Consider the following 12,924-nt stretch of genomic DNA (forward strand, 5'->3'; position numbering starts at 1 on the left):
TTGTCCCTGGTGGCCCGCCGTCACCAACCCTGCCAGTTCTAGCCCGCACATTCTAACTCCCAGGATTTTCTTTACTGCCTCAGCCCCAGCTCTGGTCTTCTGATCCATTTCTTTACATTGGGGACAGATAACCTGCATATCCTGGGGCTAGGAATAATGCTGAGTGGTGGACCGCTTGTGTAACACACACACATGTAAAGCCTAAGGTGTAATTCCCTGTAGTAATAATAATAATATAATGTCTCCAGCTTGTGCCGAGGTAGACGTCACTGACTGATTCTCTCATTGACTGTTTGCACTGAAACCCATGTGGACCTTACAGACATGCTTAGGTCTATGTTCTATGCATCCTCACCAGAGGAACAGAATCTGTTTCAGTTTGCAGTTCTGCGCCTTTTCCAGTTCTCATGGGCTCCTGTTTTAAGCACATTCTGACTCTCATGCCTCAGTCTGTCACACCCCGACTGCTGTGCCATCAGCCTGGCTTTCTCCTCCTTAGATCTCGGTTTCCCCACTTGTAAGAGAAAGGTTCAGACCGGTCAAGATGAGCTCAAGTTACCTTTTTCTCTGGTCTTTAGGGTTCGGTGGCTCTTCTTGGAGAGAAGACTCCTGGCTCAACCAAGACTCTGATTTCTCATTCCACGCTATCTCCCAGACAACTATGGCCCATTCTAGCATATCTTCAGACCCATGCACTGCCAATCTTGGGATGAACAGAGACAGATTCTCACTCTACATTATCTCCCAGACAACTATGGCCCATTCTAGCATATCTTCAGACCCATGCACTGCCAATCTTGGGATGAACAGAGACAGATTCTCACTCTACGCTATCTCCCAGACAACTATGGCCCATTCTAGCATATCTTCAGACCCATGCACTGCCAATCTTGGGATGAACAGAGACAGATTCTCTTATTTGTTAGGTCTTTATATGATGAAAGCTGGTGTCCTCTCTGACTCAGAGGGCAGCCTAGGGAACAATTAGACATCCTGTACAGGAAAGAAGTGAGAGGCGGTGGTCCTGCATTCCAGCACTTTAGAAAGAGTCAGTGCCTTTCCAGGCCTCAGTTTCTCCACTCTACCCCTCACTGGTAAGGATCATCAATTAATGTTTATGGCCCAGATGATGCTATGCTCAGAGAGACAGGAAGCTGTTGCATACGTGACGACCGTGGGCCAAGGAGCTGTTGTGGGGCTCTGACCACACCAACACACAAGAAGTACATAAGCCAATAGAAAACAAAGAGGACAAGTTCCTGCTGTGAAGAGAGTCTGGGTCTTCCACCCCAGGCTTCAGAGTCAAGTTTATGAGTCTGTCACTTGCCTACTGCAAAACGGGACCTGAGGCTGGGGTGAAGGCTCAGGCAGGAAAAGGCTTGCAAGCATGAGTTTCTGGGTTCAACCCCTGGAACCTGCATTTTTAAGGCAAGGTGAGGTGACACTTGTAGTCCCAGCACTGATGAGGTGGGAATATGCAGATCTGTGGGGCTCTCTGGGTAGTCAGCATAGATGCTTCTGAGGAACAACCCAACACTGTTCTCTTTCCTCCACACACACACGTGCAAGCACACAGCTGCATCTGTGTGCACAGAGACACGTGTACACACATACCGCAAGATAACTCCACGGATAAACACACTTGTCACCAAGCCCAAAGACCTGAGTTCCATCTCTAACAATCACATGGTGGAAGAAACAAATAATATTTATATTTATATTTATTTCCCCTCTGTCAAGGAAAGGAGTCCCCACCCCCTTCTTCCTTGAGGGAGGGAAGTCCTTGGATGCTGTGTTAATCTGTTTTCCATCACTGTCACAAATACTTGAGATAAAACAGCTAAAAAGGAGAGGCAGGGAAATGGCCCTGAATGGAAAACGCTTGCTTTGGAAGCACGAGGAGTTGAGTTCAATGCTCAGCACACACATTTAAAAAACCAGGCATACTGACGGAGGACTGTAATACCAGCACAGTGGGATTTATTCTATCCACCCTTAAATAAAATTTAAAGTAACTGCCATGGGGCTGGAGAGATGGTTCAGAGGTTAAGAGCATTGCCTGCTCTTCCAAAGGTCCTGAGTTCAATTCCCAGCAACCACATGGTGGCTCACAACCATCTGTAATGGGGTCTGGTGCCCTCTTCTGGCCTGCAGGCATACACACAGACAGAATATTGTATACATAATAAATAAGTAAATAAATAAATAAATAAAGATGTAACTGCCAGCATTCTACAGTCTGACCTACCAAACTAGCAGTTGCACACAGAGGGGTCACTTCAGAAGCCCCTTTAGCTAGCATTGCTGCTGCCCCCAGCGAGCCTTGGGAACTGTGCTCACAGCCATTCTTGCAGAGCATCCTCTCCTCTGGGAGCTGTCCTCTGGCAGAGTTCACCCTTCACTGCACAGACACTCACCCTGCCCAAGGCCCTCTGGCTCTGCCATGGCTGGGTCAGGATGGTTCAGCAAGAGCTCTAGTATCAGATCTTAGCAAGCTAGTTTCCCATGGCCAGGAGGGCTCTAGCATCTCATCAGTCACCAGCAGGGAGAAGACTGTCTGATTCGTGGGTCGGTGCAGAGGGAGAGGGCTTTCCGGGGAAATGTCTGGATCCCAAGGACATAATCTTGTTTTCTGGTACCCAGAGTTGTCAAAGCATGCCACTTGGAGCTGCAGGGGCTCTCGAGGATCATCAAAACCCCAAGGCCAGTCTCTGGAGGTGAGGACAGTGAAGTCAGGAGCCATGAAATGAGGCCACCCAACTGCTAAGAGGAACATAGCCTTCTGTTCATGTCTTTTTGTCAGAAGCCTACCCTGCTCCCTGTCCACAAGTACAGGATACCCTGGGACTCAAATTCCAGGAGGTGTTGACAAATGGAAAGCCACTAAAAGTTCTTCCCTGGGGGACGGAAGTCCTTGGATGCTGTGTTAATCCGTTTCCCATTACCATAGCAAATACTTGAGATAAACCAACTAAACCAGCCGGGAAATGGCCCTGTAGAGAAAACACTTGCTTTGGAAGCATGAGGAGTTGAGTTCAATGCTTAACATACACATTAAAAAAGCCAGACATGGAGGCAGAGTACTGTAATCCCAGCACGGTGGGAGGGGAAGGTAGAGGAAGACAGATTCCTGAAGCTGACAACCAGTAGGTTCCAGGGTCAACCTGAACTCAAAATATAGGGTAGAGAAAGTTTGAGTAACAAATTAGCATCAAAATCAAACTCTGATCTCCACATGTAGATATACAGGTACATGTGCACCTGCATGCACGCACACACATACAAACACACAAACACACTCACTCACACACATGTATACACATTCATGCACACATAAATGCATAAACACTTGCACACACACTCATGCATACTTGTACACATATACATGTACACGTGCAATAAAAGAGCTTTGTGCATGAACCCCGAACTGGGTTCTGAACCTGTGGATGTCTACCTGCAAATGTCTGCCTGACTTGTGTTGGTCATTACTTTGCCTCTTTAGAAGGTAATCTTAGTGGCACCACCTTTAATCCCAGCACTTGGGAGGCAGAGGCAAGTAGATCTCTGTGAGTTCCAGGACAGCCAGGACTGTTTCACAGAGAAACCCTGTCTCATGGGGCAAGGGACAGGGACAAGAATGTTATCTCTCTAAGATTTATTTTCCTTCCCTGTGGATGGCAAAATGACAAATTATAATTCCTCGTGTTCACACTTGTCTCAAGCAGCGGGGCCATTTTTGCAAGCCAACTCTCATTCATTGAACCTAATACAGGGAGCAGCTAAACTTAGAGGTTTGAACTCAGGTTAGAGGTCAGATGGCAGGAATCTGGTAGGCTCGCCTTCTTCCTCTTCTTTTCTTCACACCCATTCTTCCTACACCACAGCCCATGCTGTGTCCCTGGAAGTCTGGTGGGCATATTTGGAACATATGTGCCAGTCCTAACTCTTGGTACCGGAAAGAGCAGTTGATCAAATAGAAGTGCCCATCAGTAAAAGAAGGGACAGAGATTAGAACCCAGGGAAAGATCGCTCACCAGATGTAAAAACATAGGCTCTTAGGCTCCCTGTACCTCAGCTTCTCATCCATAAAACAGAGATGATAATGTACTTACTGTAATACTCCCCAGTGATATTAGCAGTACTTGCTATGCCAGGATGGACCTAACCAGATGAGACAGCCCATGGCGTCCAGTAAGAGGAAATGTGATATATATCAGTTGTTAATTTGCTTGTGCTTGCCCTATAGCCCTCTGGAGCTTGAAGAGGTTCCGTGGAGCCATTTCTAGGCCAAGTGCTCCGGTGTGTACTCGGAAGGTGTGACTGCGGGTGGAGGAGGCAACCATTGGTTGATGCCGGCTCCTCAGTTCAGTGGGTCCCAGATGGTGTCCATAGGGGTGCTGGCCTGTGACACACTGGCAAGCCTCCTTTCCTTGCTCAGTTTACAGAGCCACACAGTGCCCAGAAGCCTGTGACTGCAGCCTGTTCTGCCAAGAAGGTAGGCTGCCCTGCCAGGACCTGTGGAAGACAGGCTTGGCTCACCCCAGGAACTTACCCTCTGCCTCCAGCCTCCAGAGGATGCCCAGGGGCAGGACTTACCCAGCCATCTTCCCAAGCTCTTGCTGCTTCTGCAGCCTCTCTCGGAGAGGAAAGAGATGCCAAAACCTGAGAGTTGCCTGGGCCAGTCACCCTTGAGTCTGTCACAACCCTTCCGAAAGTAAGTGTTCTTGGAACACAGCAGAGAAGCAAAAGTCAGTTTATCCATCTGAACATCAGAGGTGTTGATAATAGTCAGCCCTCTGGACCCACCAGATCCACATCTGCAGACTGAACTCTTGGCAAAGAGAGACTCTCCGAGGGGGAAAGCCTGGATAAACTAACCAGGTCCAGATTTTATCTCTTGCCATTATCCCCTGGCAGTACTGTGTAGTCAGTTACCTAGCACCTGCCCTGCGCTCAGCACTGAAAGTCATCCACAGATGACTCAAAGCACAGGGGAGCGGTATGTAATGATATGCAAATGCCATGCCATTTGCATAAGGACAAGAAAGAGTATCCTCAAATTTGGACAAGAAAGAATATCCACAAATTTGGAATCATGGGCCTCCTGGATCTGCTCTCCAGAGATACCAAGGAACTACAGCATCCTGGGAATTTGGTATTGCAGGAATCCTGAATCTAATGCCCCTCCCACCATGGGTACCAAGGGATGACTATACTGAATTCACAGAATCATAGTGGGATTTGGCCACAATTGCACACAGAAATTGGAGTAATTCATGCCACATAGAAAAGTAAATATTAGTCACTTTCTGTGTTCCTGTTATATTTGTATTTGCAAATATAATAAACCATAGTGTGAACAATAAAAGCTTTGGAATTTTCCATCCAAGTTCAAATTTAGAATGTGTGGGTCAAGGTGATAGCTCAGTGGTAGAGTACTTTCCTAGCTGGGTTAAATATAAATACACACAAGTATACACACATACACACACACAATGCTTGTATGCACACATGCACACACGTGTGCATGCTCAAGATTGTAGTAATACGAGCAGTGGGGCTGCATCCCCAGCACCCCGGCCGCCTGGCTAGCTTATGCCCCAAAATAATTACACGGACACTGTATTCTTTTAAACACTGCTTGGCCCATTATATCTAGCCTCTTCTCGCACCTGGACTAGCCCATTTCCAATCATGTGTGTAGCACCTCAAGGTGCACTTACCAGGAAGATTCTAGCCTATGTCCATCCTGGGTCAGAGCTGAATCGTGTGGGTCTGCCTGGGAGAGGGGAGCATGGCGTCTCTGCTCCAGAGAGCAGAGCTGTCAAGTCTGAGCTCACCTCTTCTTCCTCCCAGCATTCTGTTCTGTTTACTCCTCCCACCTATGTTTTAACCTATGAGGCCAAGCAGTTTCTTTATTACTTAACCAATGACCTTGCTCCATCACAAGATGAACTTTTTCTACCTACATGTGTAGTCTTGAGCAAATATATTGGTACATAGAGCCTTTGTCTTCTTGGATGTAAAATGGGAATGTCATTTGTGACTTAGCCTAGTATTGCTATAAAGATTAACTCAGGTCAGGCAGCACCTGACACGGGATGAGAGACGTCACTAAATGGAGGCGATTGCTATTGTTAATGAGCACTGGGATCATTGCCAAAGCCGACCAGGACAGAAGCAGGTGCTTACTGACTCCATTCAGTGCTCACGCTGCTGCTCGCTGCTCGATGTTTCCTCTCACCCAATTAAAATTCCTGGATCTTCACTCGGAGAGTCCTGGTTCCTATAAAAAGAACTCCATTTATACCAGGAAGTCACATAATAAATTGTCACGACATCCAATGGTCAAATCGAAATCACATAAAGAATGTCTCTCTTCAGTAGACAAAGCTGCTCAAGGACTTGGTTGCTACAGAGAAAGAAACCCACATGCGGTTTCCACAATTTGCAGGGGTCTACAGGCTGGGTCTACGGTGGCACACCTCCTCTCAAGCAAGGGTGGGTGAGTCTCCTACCTTCCCAAGCCTTAGTTTCCCCATCTGCACCAACCAACAGGTCTGTAGTGCAAATAGAATTCAATGAAACTTTTTAAAGTAGTTCAATAAGTAATAAGTAGCATTTGGCTTCGTGAGTCCCTTTGTTGTGTGAGGTTTTTGTGAACTGGCTGCCATAGTTGTGTGGTTTAGGCTTTGAAAAGAGATGAAGGATTTTCTTTGGGTATGATCTTCATCTATGTAAAAGCGTATCTGCTGCTAGGCATGGTGGTGACGGGAAGATCATGAGTTCAAGTGCAGGCTATATTGAGACTCCTTTCCTTCTCTTTTTCTCTCTCTCCCCCACCCCACCCCTTCCTTTCTATCTGTCTTTCAAGACACAGTCTCAATATAGCCCAGGCATGGAGTTGGGAGTTGACTCCTCAAGCAGTATATTACTCGGAAATCCTACACATCAGAATAAAGCTTGAAGTTTTTGTTTGTTTGTTTTGTTTGTTTTGAGACAAGGTCTCATACAGTCCGAGTTGGTCTTGAACTGATTATGTAGCGAAGTGTAGCTTTGAACTTTTGCTACTCCTGCCTCCAGTCCCAAGTGCTGGAATTATAGGTATATTCCATCTCACCCGATTTATGCTGCCCTGGGGGTTGAACCCAGAGATTTGTGCATACTAGATGAACATCCTACCAACTAAGTTATATCCCTAGGATCCAAGCCTGGAGTTTGGTTAGGAAGCAATGTTCATGCCTCAGTTTTGACAATAGCCCCAGAGTCATGTAAGCCCGCTATGTTAGGGGAGATAGGGTGAGGTGTCTGTAGGAACTCTTGTGCCCACTGTTCAATATATCTATAAATCTAAACTTACTCTTAAATTAAGAATTTATGTTTGTAAAAAAGAATAAGGGCCAGGGAGATGGTCTATGAGTAAAAGTGCTTACCTGGAGCCTGAGTTCAATCCTCAGAACACACAAATTTCCCTAAATTGGCCTCTGACTTCCACATGTATACTGTGCTTGCTCTCTCTCTCTCTCTCTCTCTCTCTCTCTCTCTCTCTCTCTCTCTCACACACACACACACACATACACACACACACAACACATACACTATTAAATACCAATTTAATAAATAAAATAACAAAAAGCAAAATAAATGCAAATGATTTTTAGAAGGTACCATATACTTAAGAAAACCATGTGCTTATATATTTTTGCATATTTCTGAAAACACCCATAGGAACCAGTAACAGTGGCGATCTTGAGGGACGCTAGGTGGCTGAGGTATAGAAGAGGGAGTGAAGGCCATCAGGCAGACACTGAGGAAAGGGAGAGCCGTGTCTCCCTGTGGTGCTTGCTTTGACTTTGACACGATGTGCAGCAGCATGCCGAAGGACCAAAGAAAGGCAAGGAGAAGGAGGTGGGCTTGTTCATAGGTGTTGGATACAGGGTCCAGTATTTTGAACAACACAATTTAAATAAAGTCAACAAAAAACAAAGAGGGCCTGGACACATAGCTCAGTTGCTAGAGTGCCCATTGTGCATATAGCCTTAGGTTCAACCTCCAGACTGAATGAAAGGGACATGGTGGCACACATCTGTAAATCAGAAGGAGGAAGCAGAGGCAGGAGGATCAGAACTGAAATATTCTCCATTACATAGTGAGTTCAAGGCCAGTCTAAGCTACCTGTATAAATAAAATCTCTTGGTTTCCAGAGCCAAGCAAGGTCTTGGGTTGTGAGTTGTCCGTGCTCCCAAGTCCCTCAGAGGGTTGCTCTCAGCCATACTTGTCCAATCTCTTCAAATGCAAAGAGCCGAGTGTCTGAAAAGTCCAAAGCCCTGGTGATGGCAAGAACAACCCAGTTAGTTCTCCATGTGCAGAATCTTTTCCCAACACCAACATTGCCTGAGTTCACTGAGCAAACCCACAGGTTGGAAAAGGCATTCCCACGTTGTGTTTGTGAAAACTGAAGCTCAAAATGGTGCAGGCATCTCCCAGGTGAGGTCCACTGTGTTAACAGAGGTTGAGCTTCTGGTGTCCAGGCCAATGAGCCTCAGAGAAGCCCAGAGAGGCCAGTGAACCTCAGTAGGAAGCTGCTGTCTCTCTGGAATATGGTAGAGCTGATTTTTAGCAACTGGGCCTGACCCTGTTGAATACAAAGAGGTTTGCTCCTGGTACTGCAGTTCCTACTATGACCCATAGAGGGCAGCAGCCAGGACCCAACCACTTAGAAAAATAGACCCACACACGAGCCTTCCAGCAACTAAGATATTATACACCTTGTTTTGAAAGTGAAATGAGAGAAGATTGACATTAACAAAAAGACAACCTGAATTTCCTATGAACAAAAGTGTGGTGTGGGGGACAGAAGCTTCATAAGCAGGTCACAATGAACTCAGTTCCTCTTCTCTCCCGGGACAAGACAGTTAAGTTTTGACCCTTGCTATCCTCCTCTGTGAAATGTGATTTTTAATACTCAAAAATTCCAAACAATAATGGGCCTGGTTCAGGAAGGACCATAACCTCCCTCTGACTACAGCAAGCGAATCAAGGGGCATCTCTACAAAGACCTCTGCAGAAATTACAATGTTACTTGAATGCTGACTGCAGCAGGTACCCAGCTACCCACGTCCTTTGCTTTCTGTCACACAGACCTCAGAATAGCCTCTGAGTTCTATATAATAATTACCACTTAGAAGAATAAACCCAGAAATAGTAAATCACTTGCCAAACTCATCCAAGAATGCAGCTGCATAGCCTGCACAAAGCCTGTTTTCCAGCTGCTGGCTGGCTCCCTTGCGCTGTCCTGGTGTCATAGAGACTGTGCCCTGCAGCTCTCAAAGTTCAGACACCGAAGAAGTTCTAAAGTGGGCAGGGATTAAAATGCAGATTTGGGCACAATCTCCACAAACTCTGCTTCTGCACTGGGTGCTGGGATTTGTATTTAACAGACTGCACCTTCCTGTGCTGGACACGGCAGTGTCCCTCCTCCCACCCATTTCCTAGGACCGTGTCACTCGTCCCACCAAGAGTTTACAGGTATAGTCTACGAGTAAGAATGATGGCTAAGCAAGCGAGAGGGCCTGAGTTCGAGTCTCCAGCACCCATGTTAAAAGCCAAGCATGGCCACACAAACGCCCGTCATCTCAGTATGGTTGGGCTGGGGCAGAGACGGTAAGAAGCACCATCTCAAGGGAGTGAGATGGATGACAGAGCAGGACACTCTCCATTACCTCTGGACTCTGTGAGTGCACAAGTGTGCGTATGCACACATATAGCACATATACCACACACACAAGAGCTCGAGTTCATGAACTCTTAAAAACGGTGGGCCTAACATCAGACATGATGGTCCACACCTGTAACACCAGCAGCAAAAAGTGGAAACGGGAGGATCAAGAGTTCAAGATCATCCTTGGCTACCGAGCAAATTCCAGACCAGCCTGTATAGCCCCTTTTCTGCCCACTCTTTCAACCAATGTGATGTAGCAGTAGAGGAGGAAAATGCAGCATGACTGAACCTCGCTGTCACGGGACACTCATGGATCCCAGTCACCGTGCTGTAAGGATGGTCGACCAACCCTGAGGAGATTTACAGAGCAGAACTCTGACTGGATCCTCAGCGGATGAGCCCTCTGAAGTGGTTACAGCACCCAGCTGGGTGACTCAGAACCATCTGTGACTCCAGCTCAGGGCGTCAGACACCCTCTTCTAGCCTCCAGGGCACTCACACTCATGGGCACACACACACACACACACACACACACACACACACACACACATGCATGTAGCGGCGTAATTAAATGCAGGCAGATTGTAAAGAAATATATACAGCTTTAATGAAGAAATAAACTTACAGAACCGAGGTTCCAGCGGACCACAGGAAGCAGGAAAAGGGGCGTGCAGGCTCCTACGCACCTGATTTATAAGTAAACATTCGCCCGAGGCAAGCCCCGCCCCCTAAGGGGCTGCCTTAACCCTACATCTCCCCCTTTTGTCTAAATAAGACAGAACTAAACCAAATACAACTATAAACAATAATAACAAATGATAAATATAACAAACAATATTGAGAACAAAAGTTTTGTTAGACATTCTATCTCAAGGAGTCTAAATAATGTAGAGAGTAACTACAATTAAATAATCTTCAACTCCGTCAAAGATCTTAGAAGGGAATAAATATTACTTAACAAATGAGAGATATCCAAAATGTGCAACAAATGACAGAGACAACTGACTACCTGGGCAATCACCCAAATTACAGAACAGCCAGGGCAACAACAACACAAAAAACCCTGTTTTGAAAACAAACAGAAGAAGAGGAAGAAGAGGGGGGAAGAAAAGAAAAGAAGAAAAAGAAGAAAAGGAAGAAGATCTTTCTGTCTCTTTAGATTACTAAGTGAAACCCAGGGCTAAGAAGACTGCTCAGTCATTAAAGGGTCCGCTTTCAGAGCTCGGGGTTCTGAAATCAATCCCTGGAACTTATATAAAAAGGTCAAGCATGGTGGTATTTGTTTCTAATCCTAGGGCTGAGGGGGTGAAGACAGGAGGACCCCGGTACTTACTTGTCAGCCTAGCCTACTTGGTCTCAGGTCAATGAGAGACTCTATCTTTAAAGAAAGAAAAGCAAAGAATGTCTGAGGAAAAACACCCAAGGTTGTCCTCTGATCTTCTTCATATGCTTGTGCACAAACATTCACATGCACACACATGCACACACATGCACACACACGTACACACATGCACACACGTGTGCACACATGCACACACATGTACACAGTGAAAACCCAGAGCATGTTTTGTGGCCTCATATGATTTCATCAATGCCTTTCCCAGAGTATCTGAGGAGCTCCCCAGTCTGGGGTAAGCAAATCCAATTTCCTGTCCGTATTTGCAGAGGTTATTTGCTACCTAAGCAAGAAACAGCCTTGCAAATTCTAAGGTAAATAACGCAAGTCCAAGAACAACATTTGGAGGCCAGTAGCCACAGGTACAGAAAATGACAGGTCTCCTGGGACTACTCAGCCAGGCACTGTCCCAAGGCTCGTGGGGGCACTGTGACTCTAAGGCAGAGCAGGATACAGAGTGGGGTGAAGTAGCCTGATCAAATGTGAGCATTCATGGGCCATTTACCTTGAACTTGACCCCTGACAATGACTTATTAACTGTGTTTTCTTCAGCAAGCTGCTTAAACCTTGCTAAAAACTTCAGTCTCCCACTGTACAGACGGAGTGTGGGAGCCTCTTGAAGTGATGCAGCTGGGCTGGTGAGATGGCTCAGTGGGTAAAGGCATCTGCTGCCAGCCTGAGGGCCTGAATTCCATTCCTACCACAGGGTAGGGGAGGTGTCCTTCAGCCTCCACACAGGTACTGGGGTACCCATCTATGCTCACATGCACTCTCATTTTTAAGCAATTTTTAATTAAGTACATAATTTAATTAATTACAACTGTCTTGTACAAGGAGAAATAAGTATGTATGCTTAATAAACAGTAACCATTGCTGTTTTGCCATGTGTTTTTATTACTGTATACTACCTCAGGTATGAAAGAGGAAAATGAGAGAGATGAGAAAGGGCCTTGAAGCACAGGCAAAGAACCTGAGTTCTTGCGTTGGTTTTGTAACTTACTTGCTTAGACATCTGAAGCACGATGGTTGGTAATGTTGAGCTTTCTAATTGAGATGGAGGGTGTTGAGGGGGGAGGTTCTCCCAGCCCCTTGGTTTGCTAAGAAGTAGATTGCCTAGTCTAACAGATCCTTAGCATTGGACCCCAGAAACACATCCCAAGGGAGCCTTTGCCAAAATAAGAGAAACAGCTGACTCTGAAAATCCAAAGCTGGGATTGCATGACAAGCCTCAGTGTCCCAGTTAGGTTTCCATTGTGGTCACAACGCCATGAAAAAGCAGCCCAGTGGGGGAGGGGATATTTCTTCTTACAAGTTAGATAACCGAGAGAAACCAAGGCAGGAGTTTGAAGAACAAACTACAGAACACTGCTTATTGGCTTGCTCCCAGGTTCCCATTCAGCGGCTTTCTTATACAGCCCAGGTCCATCTGCCTAGGGATAGTACTGCCCACAGTGGGCTGATAACTCCCATATAGATTAACAGTCAAAAAATAATGCCAAACAGACTTGTCTGAAGGGTTAAAAAAAAAAAAAAGATAGAATCTTACAATGTAGCCCTGGCTGGCCTGAAGTTCTCTGTGGAAACCAGGCTGCCCTCAAATTCACAGCTATACACCTGCCTTGACCCTTCCAGGGCTGGGGTTAAAGTTGAGCATTACCATAGCCAGGTGATGAAGAATTCTTCAATTGAGGTTCCCTTTCCCAAAGTGCACCAACATGACAACCACAACGACCCATCACACATACCCACAGATCCAAACAGATCTGAGAACAACTGGGATCTCTCCTCCCTCCCTCCCCCTCCCTCC

Source organism: Microtus ochrogaster, chromosome 7 (genome assembly GCF_000317375.1).
Source record: "Microtus ochrogaster isolate Prairie Vole_2 chromosome 7, MicOch1.0, whole genome shotgun sequence".
Classification (NCBI taxonomy): Eukaryota; Metazoa; Chordata; class Mammalia; order Rodentia; family Cricetidae; genus Microtus; species Microtus ochrogaster.